Genomic DNA, 14,170 nt, shown 5'->3' with positions numbered 1-14,170 from the left:
ATGGAGAGCTGCAGTGTAGAGTGGCATAGAGTGCAGTAGTGTCGAATACAGTGACGTAGAGTGCAGAATAGAGTGGTGCAGAGCGGAGTGTCATAGAATGCAGTGGTGTAGAGTGCAATGATGTACATTGGTGCAAAGTAGAGTGACTTGCAGTTTAGTGTCCTAGAGTGGTGCAGAGCGGAGTATAGTGGCATACATTGGAATAGCAAAGAGTACAGTTGCATTAAGTGGAGAGTCGCAAAGTGCACTGTTGTAGAGTGCAGTATTGCAGAGTAGAGCGGTTAAGAGTTCAGTGGTGGGGAGTGCACTGCTGGCAAGTAGAGTGTCATAGAAAAATGTATACAAAGAGTACAGCGGCATAGAATTCAGCAGTGTACATTGCAGCGTCGTACAATGCAGTGGCATAGATTAGAGTGGTGTACACTAGAGTGCAGTGGCGTAGAGTGCAGAGGCGTGGAGTGAAGCAGAATGGAGAGCTGCAGTGTAGAGTGGCATAGAGTGCAGTAGTGTCGAATACAGTGACGGAGAGTGCAGAGTAGAGTGGTGTAGAGTGGAGTGGCATAGAGTGCAGTGGTGTAGAGTGCGATGATGTACATTGGTGCAGAGTAGAGTGACTTGCAGGTCAGTGTCCTAGAGTGGTGCAGAGCGGAGTATAGTGGCATAGAGTGCAGTGGCAATGAGTGGAGTGCTGCGAAGGGCAGTGGCATAGAGAGCAATAGAGTGGTATGAGTTCAGTGGCAGAGAGTGCTATGTTGGCGAGTAGAGTGGCGTAGAAAAATTTATAAAAGATGTTTCTCTAACAACTATGTATTTATTCTGGTTGTTTTCTGCCACCGAAAAAAGAACATCATTCGAATGCCCTATATTTAAGAAACCAGAACACAGACATTAGGTATTCGTTAAGTGGCGAGAACATTCGACCAACCAAATCTAGTATTTTTTTCTGGACATAACATAAGAAATCAGTGTACAGGAACGCATTGCAGGACAATACAAGCATTGTATGGGGGAGCCTGATATAATTTGAAAGGGGTCTATAGAAGTATGTAGTGTATACATTTTCCTTACATTAAGGTTTACTCTTTTGAACAGCTTGCTTCTGCAGAAATATACAGGTTATATTTTCCACTTAAGTCCTGCATATATTACGAAACTCTCAACTTGTGAAACTCGGACGCTATTTCTGGAACGTTGCTGCCACCTAATGGAAACTATGTGCAAGTTCTCTACCTGTAATACTTATCACCCTGGAGTTGTAGATAATTTTAAACTATTGTGCTGCAGCCAGTTTGAATACAATGATGATTTATTTAAATTAATTTTATTTCAAAATTGCAGTAAAATGCATTAATTTATTATGCCTCGACTGTTTGTATACGTTATTTTGTTATCTGTAATTAGCAATGAAATGCATCATCATCATTCGTGATACGCACGTGCCTAGAAATAAGACACTAAGGTAGCTCTCTATAAAAAACAAAATACAGAAACACAAAAACGAATAAACGCTAATAACTGAAAGGAACAAGAATAACTGGTGGGCGAAGATAGACGAACAAACAAAACATGAATCAAAGTGGAATTCGCGGAGGGAAGGGACACTAATTAAAACACATTAGGGAGAGGATGCAGCCTTCGGACTAGAGCGGTCACCGCGAAGCTGCGGAATTGGGTAAGAGTCTCGGCAACGACGCTCAACATCCTGTGATTCTGGGCTAATCACTTAAACGCCCTCTGCCTAACAAAAATGATTTTGTCCGACTGTAATGAAACTGGTGCTCATGTAAGGTGCTCCAGTACCCGATTTCTTGGGCCTAGTTCGATCTACAGAAAACTCTAAAAGAAAAAAAATCTGTCTGTGGTTAGTCCATGCACCCCCGATGACACCAGAATTGTTGTCTAGGCACATACTGGCCAAGTAGGAGACAGTGAAGAAGAGTGACACATGGACCAATGAATGCTAATCCCTGGGCTGAAGGCGAGCCCCTTACTGAACACAACAGCTTCCTGCATTCACTGGTGCATGCTGCTCACGCAGGCTCCACCCTAAAAACACACTGCTCGCCACTAATTCCCTAAAATGTCCCTGAGGGATATGCCCAAAGCTGTGTGAACACTATTTTAAATTGGTGGCAAGTTAAATTAAAAAATCACAAACAATTTGGGCAGTATTAGGAAAACTCCACTCTTTATGAGGCATATGACGTTTCTTAATTTTTCCTGAGGTGAGGTTTATCCCTTAGGGACTTCCGGATGTAATGATTTTCTGATGAAGAATGGGCCAGGTAGAACATCTTCCTGCAAACAGTGTGTGGGCTGGAAATCGACCACCTCAGGTAAGACGTGTGGGAGGGAGGGCTCGCAGCTGAGACAAGCTTCTATTTTTAAATAAAAACAATCAAACTTTGCACTTCACCGAGCTTGAACAGTTTACAAAAAATAAACAAAGTTGTGAGTCAGCTGATTTTACACTCCTTTACTTTAAATCCCAACAAATGAATTAGGTAGAGGGTTGGATTGTGAAAAATGTATTAAGTTTGCTGTAAAATGTACTTTAAAAAAATCATGTATTCCTTCACATGGAATCCTATGGTGTGCACCTGAATATCGAAATCAGAACATTGAAGGCACAGAATATTGAGGACAGAATATCGAATTCAAAATATCGGCAGGTAGGTATAGATTTTTTATATCGTACTCAAAAAATATGTACTTAGGCAATGTATATACCTTAACCTGTGAAGTGAAGAATAGAAAATCTAGACTTTCCTATATGCGCTTGTGATATTCTGTCTTCAATATTATATCACAATTTTCTGGGAATTGATAATTGATTGTACAAACAATCACACAAAAATTTTTAATACATAAAAGCATTGTGTGCTCTTATAACTTGCATACTTGTACATTTTCCCTATAAGTATCATTCTTTATAAGTATGTTTGATCATAGCAGAAGGCACATTCTTAGTGATTATAATATCACACTACTACTGAGTTCCTGAAGGCACTGACAGACACAGTGTGACAAGAATAGCGCCAATCAAAAGTTCTCAATATTTCAATATTTCAAGATACGTTTGTACAAAGAGTGCACAGAGATAACATATTGTGTACTTGGGTATGACGCCCTGGCACATGCACTTTGAACGGAAGGGCACATGATGGACAAGCCTGTGACCCTGCTGCGTGGCCTTTAGATTGTATTATCGGTTTACTATCTACGCCTTACTTAGCTTGGAAGGAGTACAGAAAAAGTGAAAACACATTTAGGACATATTTACAAGCCCCTTTGCAATGATCTTACACCACACAATGTAGTGCAGGAGCGACAGAAATTAAAATTATATTTATGAAGCCGTGCCTTACATGGCACTGAGCAGCTTCATAAATCTCACAATCTGCAATGCCGCACAAATCACTGGATTTCATTGCTCTGTCAGGCAGGCATTCCCATGAGGGGGGGTTCCCACGCAATAGCCATGGATTTTGACACATTCCCAGATCTACCATGAGTGGTAGACCCGTGAATCCAACCAAAAATGTACGCCTACCCAGGTAAGGCATAACGAGGAGAAATATTTTTTTTTATCTTCGTTTTTTCATCTTTTTATGTTTGCTACATATTGAAGGACACATAGAAAAAGGAAAAAGTCTCAGGGGGGTTTTGTTGTGCAGGAAGGTGCCCCTTCTTGCAGAAAAACAGTCCTGCTTATAATGCAGGCATCCTTGCACTCTGATGCAAGGGTGCGTGCTTTGACGCTGTGTTCTTTGTGTGATCTCTCCAAGGTAGAGTTGGATTGCTCGAACACCTTTATTACATCGGTTAAAGGGGGTGGGGCGATGAGGAGAATATGTTGATAAATATCCTGCCAAGTGTTGGCGTCCGAGGAGGCCATGCCTGAGCGACAGGTGGTAGAAGGGTGGGCTCTGTGAAAGATATCAGTCATTCCTTCTTGTACAGATCTAATTTAAAGCATTCCATGAAATGAAACTGAGAGGAGCAACCATTAATAGAGCTCTAACCCAACAAGACCCAAACTAGTTAAGGTATCAATTATAAAGACAATGTAATCAATAAAACCACACTGAATAAGTCAGTACCGACATTAGCACACCTTGAAGTCAGTCTCGCTATTGAAGCCTCTTCACTTTTGATGGATCCGTTAAAGACCACTCAAGAACAAGGTGCCCGTATTTCTGGTTGCAAAAAACTTTACTCTTCTGAACGTCGCCTCATGTGTTAGCACCCGAATTTAGTAAACCACAAACACCTCCTAGAAATACCGTCATTTTGAAAAATTAATGAATTACATACTTAATTACCTGTATGGTTGATGATTAGAAGCAATTATTACCCCAATCAATAATGAGAAGGAACCTTCAGAGAAGATTAGGATCATCAGAACCTAGATTCCTATATGTTGTGTTTATACAATGTTCTTCGAGCTGTGATTTAGTTGATGTTAAAACAGATAACTACTGAGAATATCTAAGAAATGCAAACTAAAGGATTAAACAGAATGTCTGATATGTAAAGAAATTTGATAAAGTGTGTCTAGCTATTGTTCCATTCAGTTTTAAAAACTATTAAAAATGTAATATATGTGAAATACAAACTATACAAACACAGTGAGTGATGTTGAAAAATACCTAAACCAATCCTTTGTGATGAAAGTTTGAGATTAGAGAGATAAAGTATGAATTAGAAGGATAAAGGTGTCAGCATTGTGAATGAAAACTGGGAATCAGAACATTTACAAAGAATATATACCATTAACGATGATCAAGTGTGTCCCAAAAAGAGTAAGAAGAACGACTTGCAAGTCGCAAAAACACACTCTATCCAGTTTGGCTCATTTTTTAGGCTTTTTTCTGTATCCTGGCGCTAGAGTCCTTTTGAAGGAATCCCGAGTATTCTATACTAAATATTTGGGTGCACACATCACTAATTCTACTCTGGCTGGGGTTCCTGTATCCACCCTATTTCCAAAGTCTAGGAGTTTCTTGTAAGATAGCAAGTGGCTTCCTCCAGTGTTGCTCCATTTCTCTCTATCCGATCCCACAAATCCCCAGAGGCACATCTTGGCTGGTTTATCCTTCAGGGTAAGAGTAGAGCTTCGAGGAATTTTACGATGAACATTTAATGTGTCTGCAGATTTTTAGGGCATGACTAATCCAAGATCAAACAAGGTTTATGACTTTCTCAATGATAAGGTGAGGATGTAGCCATTCCATGATATGGGACTCCTATAAGGCAGTGATTTGAGGGACCTGTATTTCGCAGTCTGCCGGGTTGAAGATGATTCACAAAGGGGTTTTCTAGGACTGTTTAACGAACACAGGAAACCCAAAATACCAGGTCAGGATACTTGACAGGAGGAGTCAGAGCTTAAAAGAGGAGAACATGCCTCTGCCAAAAATTATATTTCAAAGGGGGAAACAAGACAAATAAAGGCAGGAAAACTCAGGTTGCAAGATCAGGGGTGAAAGCAGTGTCGGATTCCAGGAGGAACGAGATGCGTTAGAGCCCCTCCATACACACTCAGTGGATGTATCCCAGGGATAAAGTAAACGTTTATGAGGTGAGAGAGTACATTAGAAGAGCAGGACTTGCCTCATTTACACAGATTGTTAAAAACAGGGGAAACCCAATAAACCCTTGTAGGCTTGGGCAATATGCGATTTAAGTCAGAAAATGCTACAAGGGATTTATTTCTGAACTCTTCTATTTAAATTGTGAGTTGTACCGCAGTGACAAACTCTGAAGTATCCACAGGATAACAATCTTAAATTGATTAGTGGAAGGAAACACAGAGCAAAGAGAAATATATTTTGAACAAAGTTTTTCACTTGAAAAACAAATTACGGGAGATAGATACAAACAAATCAATTATAGCATAGAGTCATAACCAAAGATAGGCCAAAATCATTCTATAGTTCATGACACAAAACATCAACTCCTAATTAATGAAGAAAAACAACCCAAATTAGTTAATAAAAAGTGGTTGTAGATTCGTGTTTGCAAAACAACATTAAAGGAGATGATGAACTGTCGACGTTTCGGTCTTGGTTGCAGGCGTCAAAAAGACCATCATCAGGACGATGTTTATTCAGATGCTGAAAAAAGACTCCCTATATAAAACAATAGATTCATATTATAAACAAAATATAATACTAAAATTGTTACATACAAATAAAAGCTCTGTGATTGGTTGAAAACACATCCAATATTTAATGGGCCATACCCCTTCCTGGTATTGCCCAATAAGAGATTTAAAAAAAACACCAATCAGTCAATATGACTTAATTCTATTTCAATGGGTATTGTGCATATTAGTAGCACAATACCAAAAGAAATACTGTTTAAAAAGTAAAAACAAATTTTATCTTATGAGAAACATTGTAAAAAACGAAATTCAATCATTTGTCAATGTATGATGACTTATCTGAATAAGCCCTTGGATCACAGAGAATAAAGAATGTATCTATTGTTACATTTAGTTTGCTGTAAGACTATTTAGCAAAAAAAAAACAAATTTCAAAAAAACAATCTCATATAATGACAATAGTTCTATGACATACGTTTTAAATAAAAGGAAAAGCCCAAATACATAACACTTAGTATGGTCGATTTATCATCATGAATAACCATTGGGAAAACCAAAGGGTATAGAACATTCAAGATGGCCCGGTGTTAAATGCCACCTATGAGCGACTGATGTATCTGCTTTTATCTATTCGTTAAACTTTGGGAGCTTAAACCACTGACAAAAGAATTCCTACCTTAGAGTATAAGAATATAGGCCAACTCCATAAGTCTGTAAGAGTTTGGTTGATAGCAATTGAAATACTATGGAAAAGAAACAGAGGGGGCACATTACTTGCAATGAATTTGGATACGATCTGTAACAGTGTCTCTCTGAGAGTTGTGCCTACCTTATTCAAGAAGAGCAAACTTCAGTTGGTCATAGTAGGGAAAAACAACTGTATGCTTGAATCGAGGGTGTAGAACGATTATTCTGTAAAAAAGTGATAAATTGCTTAGAATAACCGATGATTCAAAATTCAGCATTGTTTAGTGAAGAAGTCATCTTGTTACAGATTTATGATTTGCTTAACAGGGACTAATGGTGAAAGAATTACATTATACGAACAGTGAGGACGGCTAACGGCTCAACGTTATAATTAGCTTACTAAATTTGCATGGCTTTCAATATAAATGAGAATGACCCATTAGATTGACTGCGTCTTAATATCCCATAGTGGCATGAAGAACTAACGCCGCTTAGAATTGAAAGTTGAAATTAAATTAGCTTTGGTCCCTCGCTAGAGTAACTATATAGGTGAAAGTGCTAAAGGACATAGATCTTAAAGGCGGCTAGAAAATGAAGATGAATGCTGACTCGCCATATATATGAAGGTAACCTGGTGTATTTGGTTACATTTAAATACCATTAGGAACACGATAAGCAAAGGCGGCTTAGAGCTAAAAGTTGATATTAACATCAGTTACGTTGCTCTGGGACGTGAGTATTAAAGGCGGCTTGGAAATGATCGATTTGTCATCTGATTCTAGCCGCCTTTAACATCTATGTCCTTTAGCACTTTCACCTATATAGTTACTCTAGCGAGGGACCAAAGCTAATTTAATTTCAACTTTCAATTCTAAGCAGCGTTAGTTCTTCATGCCCCTATGGGATATTAAGACGCAGTCAATCTAATGGGTCATTCTGGAGACACCGACCTTCTCCCACGGACACGGATGTGTGCTGTACAATGCAGCACACATAGAAACAGCAAAAACAAGGAGAAAGAAAGCATTTCTCCTCGTTTTGCCTGTTTAAGACCTGGTTTTACCTAGTCTTCATTTTGGCGATGCCTCCTATTTACGCCACCATTGTAAATAGGGAGCAGTGTCAAAATCAATGAGTGCTGCAGCGAAAAACCCACCGCAACACCCATTTACTACCCCTTTCAAGCTAAGTATAGTGTGAAAGGGTGTCTTATTCACAAGGCGGTGTTAAAAAGCAGCCTTGTGAATAAGATGAAGCCCCTATCGCCACAGAAAAGTCGACAAGCGTGCCGTACTTGTGGTGATAGGGCCTTGTAAATATGCCCCTATATTTTTTTATTACCCATTTTCTGCTAATTCAAGCTTCTGGATACCAAATAATAAAGAATGATTTGTCTAAGGGTGAAAGAGAGAAATGGTTTTGAGAAATTTTTCCTAGGAGCCCTTTAGAAGGTAGGGCCCGTGAGCAAAACCCACTCCGCCCATGCCTTAAAACATATCTGTTTGCCACTGATATCTTGGTCTCCTTGTCAGAACCGACCTTAGCTTGATGAGCGCCGGCCTCATCTTGTTGACCGCCAGAGGTTCTCCTCTGTATCCGGCTTTAGGTTTCACACACATAAGTATGTAGCCTGAATATCTACATACATAGGTTTTGCCAATCAGCCAGTCAGGGTTGATCAGATATACTTAGCTGACCTGCAGCAGATTTGGCCGGCTTTTCTAGAGGAAGGGAAGAGACGGAGGGTAACAGCCAGACCTGGATACCAACCAGTTAAAAAGGCAAGATTGGGCACTGTCAATTTTACTTGGCACTACCAATCAGAACACCTCCTACATTTCCTTGAATCGACAAAAGCATAGATATAATGACATTGTTGTTTTATAAACCTCTCGGCAGGAGAAGGCCCTTGTTTGCGATCCCCTGGCTTTCCATGAATGGTCGACCTGACCTCTTAATATGACCAGATCTCATGCACATGGGCTCCGCAGAGAGTTTGGGACCAGGTACGAGTGAAACATCGATTGTCGATTTTGCATTTATGTTCTTCCTCCCATCCTATTGTAAAGCACTTGGATATCCCTCTGGATCTTGTTCGCGCTATACAAAACGTTATAAATAAATAAATGGATTTGCAAACTTCTCTCCACCCTATAATGCGCAGTTGAGCATTTGTGAACTTGGACGAGGCTCGTTTCGGAGCCCTTTACAAGCTGGCAGGAAGGGTGAGGTATGTGGCTAGCAGACCTCTTTGTGAAAAGATGAAGAGGTCTTTTGAACACCTCAGTTCAGACTATGGTTTCAGGGACCTGAAGGATAGGGACTTGCAAAAGAAAGACACGGGGCCACGACTTAAGAGTAGCAGAGGCCCGTCGACGGACTCTGTGTGAGATAAAGCCTTCAGAGATATCTAGCGAGAGACTCTTCCGATCCAGAATTGATAGAATATCACTCCAAGGTGGGCGGTATGAGGGGGAGTGTTTTGGGGAGAGTGGGTCTGGCACATCTGCAGGGACTTTTAGGGGCAGATGGCATGCCCTTTTTGGAAAATTAGTGGATATGGGGTTTTGTAATGTATATACGGGCATCACTAATGGCCAAGGGCTAGCGATGGCGAGCAACATTCGAAAGAAGAGGTTATCCACGTGCACTCTCAAAATGGCAACATTACCTTGACTCACTTTAAATCTGCTCTATTTCCTGAATCTTATTCCTCAGAAATATAGACAGCATTTTTAAGAAGATTGAACTTTCTACCCAATGTAAAGATAATAAATCACATGCCTTTCAAAAACTAAATAATGAGAATATTTCTAATAATTTAGGGCTACTTAAACATCAAATACCTATCTGAAAAATTGAGAATGCAATTATGTCAAGTCAAGTCAGAAAATTTATATAGCGCGCTACATACCCAGAGGGTCTCAAGGCGCTTGAAGAGGGGTGGGGAATTACTGGTCAAATATCCACGTTTTAAGTTCCTTTCTGAATGCTAGGTGGTTCTGAGTAAGGCGAAGGTGAGTGGGAAGTGAGTTCCAGGTTTTAGCTGCCAGGTAGGAAAAGGATCTACCTCCCATGGTGGTTTTGTTGATGCGAGGTACAGTGGCCAGGGCTTGGTTGGATGATCGTAGCTGGCGTGAGGGGGTGTAGAAGGACAGTCGTGTGTTGAGGCATTCTGGTCCGATTTCGTAGAGTGCTTTGTGTGCGTGGGTTAGGAGCCGGAAAGTGATCCTCTTATTGACGGGGAGCCAGTGGAGGTTTTTCAGGTGACCAGAGATGTGTTCTTTGCGCGGGATGTCTAATATGAGCCTGGCTGAAGCGTTCTGGATTCGTTGGAGTTTTTTCTGGAGTTTAGCGGTAGTACCGGCGTAGAGGGTGTTTCCGTAGTCCAGTCAGCTCGTGACCAGAGCGTGGGTGACCGTTTTCCTAGTTTCGGTGGGGATCCAACGGAATGTTTTTTTGAGCATGCGAAGAATGTTGAAGCAGGATGAAGAGACGGCGTTGACTTGTCTATTCATTGAAAGTGAGGGAATCCAGGATGACGCCCAGGTTCCGTGCGTGGTCCGTCGGGATGGGTGCTTTTCCAAGGGCTTCTGGCCACCAAGAGTCGTCCCAGGCAGAGGGGGAGGTGCCTAAGATAAGGACTTCTGTTTTATCTGAGTTCAGTTTCAGACGGCTGTGTTTCATCCATTGTTTAGTGTCATCCGCGTAGGAGATGATGTTGAGGTTGTGTTGGCGTGCGATGGCCGCGAGGGGGCTCATGTATACGTTGAAGAGGGTGGGACTGAGTGAGGATCCTTGGGGTACGCCGCAGATGACTTCAGTGGCCTCTGAGATGAATGGTGGGAGGCGGACTCTCTGGGTTCTTCCGGTGAGGAATGAGGTGATCCATTCCAATGCTTTTCCTTGTATTCCGATGTTTTTGAGGCGCTGTAGAAGGGTGCTATGGCAGACTGTGTCGAAGGCTGCGGAGAGGTCAAGGAGGATGAGGGCGACTGTGTCTCCATTGTCCAGGAGAGTACGGATGTCGTCTGTTGCTGCGATGAGGGCGGTTTCAGTGCTGTGTTTGGCTCGGAAGCCGGATTGTGAGGAGTCGAGGGATTTGTTAGTTTCAAGGAAGGCGGCGAGCTGGTTGTTGACCGCTTTCTCGATGACTTTGGCCGGGAATGGAAGGAGCGAGATGGGGCGGTAGTTTTTGAGTTCGGTGGGGTCAGCTGTGGGTTTCTTCAGGAGGGCGCTGAGTTCGGCATGTTTCCAGCTTTCCGGGAAGGTGGCGGAGTTGAAGGAGCAGTTGATGACATCTCGGAGGTGTGGTGCTATGATGGAGTTTGCTTTGTTGAAGATGTGGTGAGGGTATGGGTCAGTTGGGGATCCTGAGCGGATGGAGTTCATCAGGCGGATGGTGTCCTCAGTGGAGATTGGGTTCCAGTCGTTGAGGGTGTTCAAGGGAGGTGGGGGTCCTGCTAGGGGTTGGGTGGGTTGGTCTTCGGGTTGGTTGTCGAAGCTGTTGTGGATGTCTGCGATTTTGTTGTGGAAGAATGAGGCTAGGGAGTCGCAGAGGGCTTGGGAGGGGGTGATGTCGTTGGAGTTGGCCGTGGGATTGGTGAATTCCTTGACGATATTGAATAGTTCTTTGCTGTTGTGGGCGTTATCTAGTCGGTCCTTGAAAGCGGCTTTCTTGGCCTTTCGGATCAGTTGGTGGTGTAAGCGGGTGGCGTTTTTGAAGGCTTCCTTGGTGCTGGTGGTTGGATCTTTTTTCCAGGCCTTCTCAAGGGAGCGGCAGAGTTTCTTGGATTTCTTAAGATCATCGTTGAACCAGGAGGCCTTGTTGCTGCCGAGTTTGTTTTGTCGTTTTTTCAGTGGTGCTAGGATGTTGGCGCTGTTGGATAGCCATAGGGTGAGGTTGGTGGCGGCTTGGTCGGGATTTGAGGAGTGGGCTGGGGGGTTTAGAAGAAGCGATGAGGAGATCTAGTCGATGGTGATTTTGTTCCAGTTTCTTTGCAGAGTTGATTGGGCGTGGTTGTTGGGTTTGGGCTTGTTGTAGGTGAAGTGAACGCAGCTGTGGTCAGTCCAAAGGAGAGCCGTGGTGTGGCTGAAGGAGACATGATTGCTGGAGGTGAAGATAGGGTCGAGTGTGTGACCTGCGATGTGGGTAGGGGAAGTGACCAGTTGTTTAAGTCCGAGGTTGGCGAGGTTGTCCAAAAGGGTGGTGGAGTTGCGGTTGTTGTTCTTTTCAAGGTGAAAGTTGAGGTCTCCCAGAAGGATGTAATCTTTGGAGGGGAGCGCGTGTGGAGTGATGAAGTCCGTGATGTCTTCACTAAATTGTGCGCGGGGTCCTGGAGGTCTGTAAAGGAGGGTGCCTCTGAGTGTGGTCTTGGGGTCGATGTGGATCTGGAAGTGAAGGTGTTCAGAGTTGGCGAGATTGACGTCTGAGCTGGTTGAGATGCGGATGGATTTCTTATGGACGATAGCGATACCTCCTCCTGTGTGGCCGGTACGGTCCTTGCGTATGATCTTGTAGTCTTCTGAGATGGCAATGGTGATGTCTGGGGCAGAAGAGGCGTTCATCCATGTTTCTGTTAGGAAGGCGACGTCCGGAGAGATGGTGTCTAGTAGATTCCAGAGGTCAATGGCGTGCCTGTGGACCGATCGGGTGTTGAGAAGGATGCATTGTAGGTGGTTGGTGTCAGATATCTGGTTGGTGTTAGTGGATGAGGAGTTGTTCTTGGTGCCGTCGAACTTGCAGGAGTTGCAGGAAAAGGGTCCATGGGTGTGTCCAGGGGCGGCTTGGACGCAGTTGGGGGAACGGCCGGGGTTAAGGGCTAGGAGGGTGGAGGCATCGTAGGTAATGCGGGAGGGGTGGACAATACGAGAACCAGGGGCTCTGGCGCTGGGCGCGGTCCAGGCGCGGACGCACCTTCGGCGAGGACGTAGCGCGTGGACGCTGCGCGTGGGACCATCTGGCTTAAATGGATGGTGGAGGGGGCGGAGCGTGGGAGGGTCAGCTGGGAGGCGGGATCAGAGAGGCGGGTCAGGGGAGAGGAAAACACAAAATGTAGGGCAAAAATGAAAGTAAAAGCAGGACACAGCACAATGCTCGTCAACAGGCAGCCCAAGGCTCTCAACTCCTGCAGAATACCTCTACCAAAGCGCCACTAACAAAAGTACTAACGTTGCACACTACAGCAATGAAGTGCAACTAATAAATACACAGAGCGCCAATCAAAATTTTACAATCAGGTTTCAGAAAGCGCCAAGCGATAATCAGCTTCAAAGCGCTAATGCAGAAGCTGTGATAAACGCGGTTAGCTTCGCTGACAGTGAGGTACAAAGCGTGAAGCAGGCAATTCAGAGTGCAACAAGCACAAAACAATTAAGTGAAATAACGTTCTCACAGCGCAGCGCGAGCAAGAGCTTAAAAGCGCGATTAATCTTTCTATGTCAACGATACCAGGCGCGGTCAGGAATGGTCGGGTGCAAGGGCTTCAGCTGCGATGCAGGTGTAGTCAATCAGTGAATGTAGCAGGAGAGCGTGGGGGGAGCGACCGTTCAGGATGGGATATGCATTAGATACACATGGGATATGCATTAGATACACAGTTAAATCATTACGGATTTATGACTGCCGTAAATGTAACAAATAATCAGACTTTGATGATTATGGGATTAAAAAGTTGACAGTGGCATATACTTTATAACATGAATCATATGTTTTCAAGTGACAGAATTAGTTCATTGTGCCAAGTATATTTTTCATTTCTAGTGTTCACTAATTGAGGAAGTTATTTGCATATTTTCCATTTTACCTGATGAACTACAAATAGTATTGAACTATGAGTGCTTCCTGCAGATGTTTTTTTTGTTACCGTATTTATGTGCCCTTGAGACAGCTTTAAACGTCTAACCCGTCTCATGTTTTCATGAATTTTTCTAATAAAATACATATGTGCATATGATAAATAACGGGTAATATGCTCCAATATTACCATTGATTTGTTCCCGCAAAGTGGTTAATAAATGTTAACGGCACCACTGAGATGGCAGAGTAGGACCATATTATATGCTACCCCATTATGTATTAATTGTATTATAGGTTTATTTGAGGTTGTTAACTGCTTTCTTTAAAGTGCAATCAGCAACGGGCACTGATTGGGATTAGGATGTTTAAGGTTAGCTGTTTTCTTCATAGTACAATCAACAACGGGCACTGATTGGGATTAATATATTTAGGGTTAGCAGTTTTCTACAAAGTACAATCAACAACGGGCACTGATTGGGATTAGGATGTTTAGGGTTAGCTGTTTTCTTCAAAGTACAATCAACAACGGGCACTGATTGGGATTAATATGTTTAGGGTAAACTGTTTCCTACAAA

Source organism: Lissotriton vulgaris, chromosome 2_2 (genome assembly GCF_964263255.1).
Source record: "Lissotriton vulgaris chromosome 2_2, aLisVul1.2, whole genome shotgun sequence".
Classification (NCBI taxonomy): domain Eukaryota; kingdom Metazoa; phylum Chordata; class Amphibia; order Caudata; family Salamandridae; genus Lissotriton; species Lissotriton vulgaris.
The sequence above is the reverse complement of the archived record's forward strand: the minus strand, read 5'-3'. Positions refer to the sequence as shown.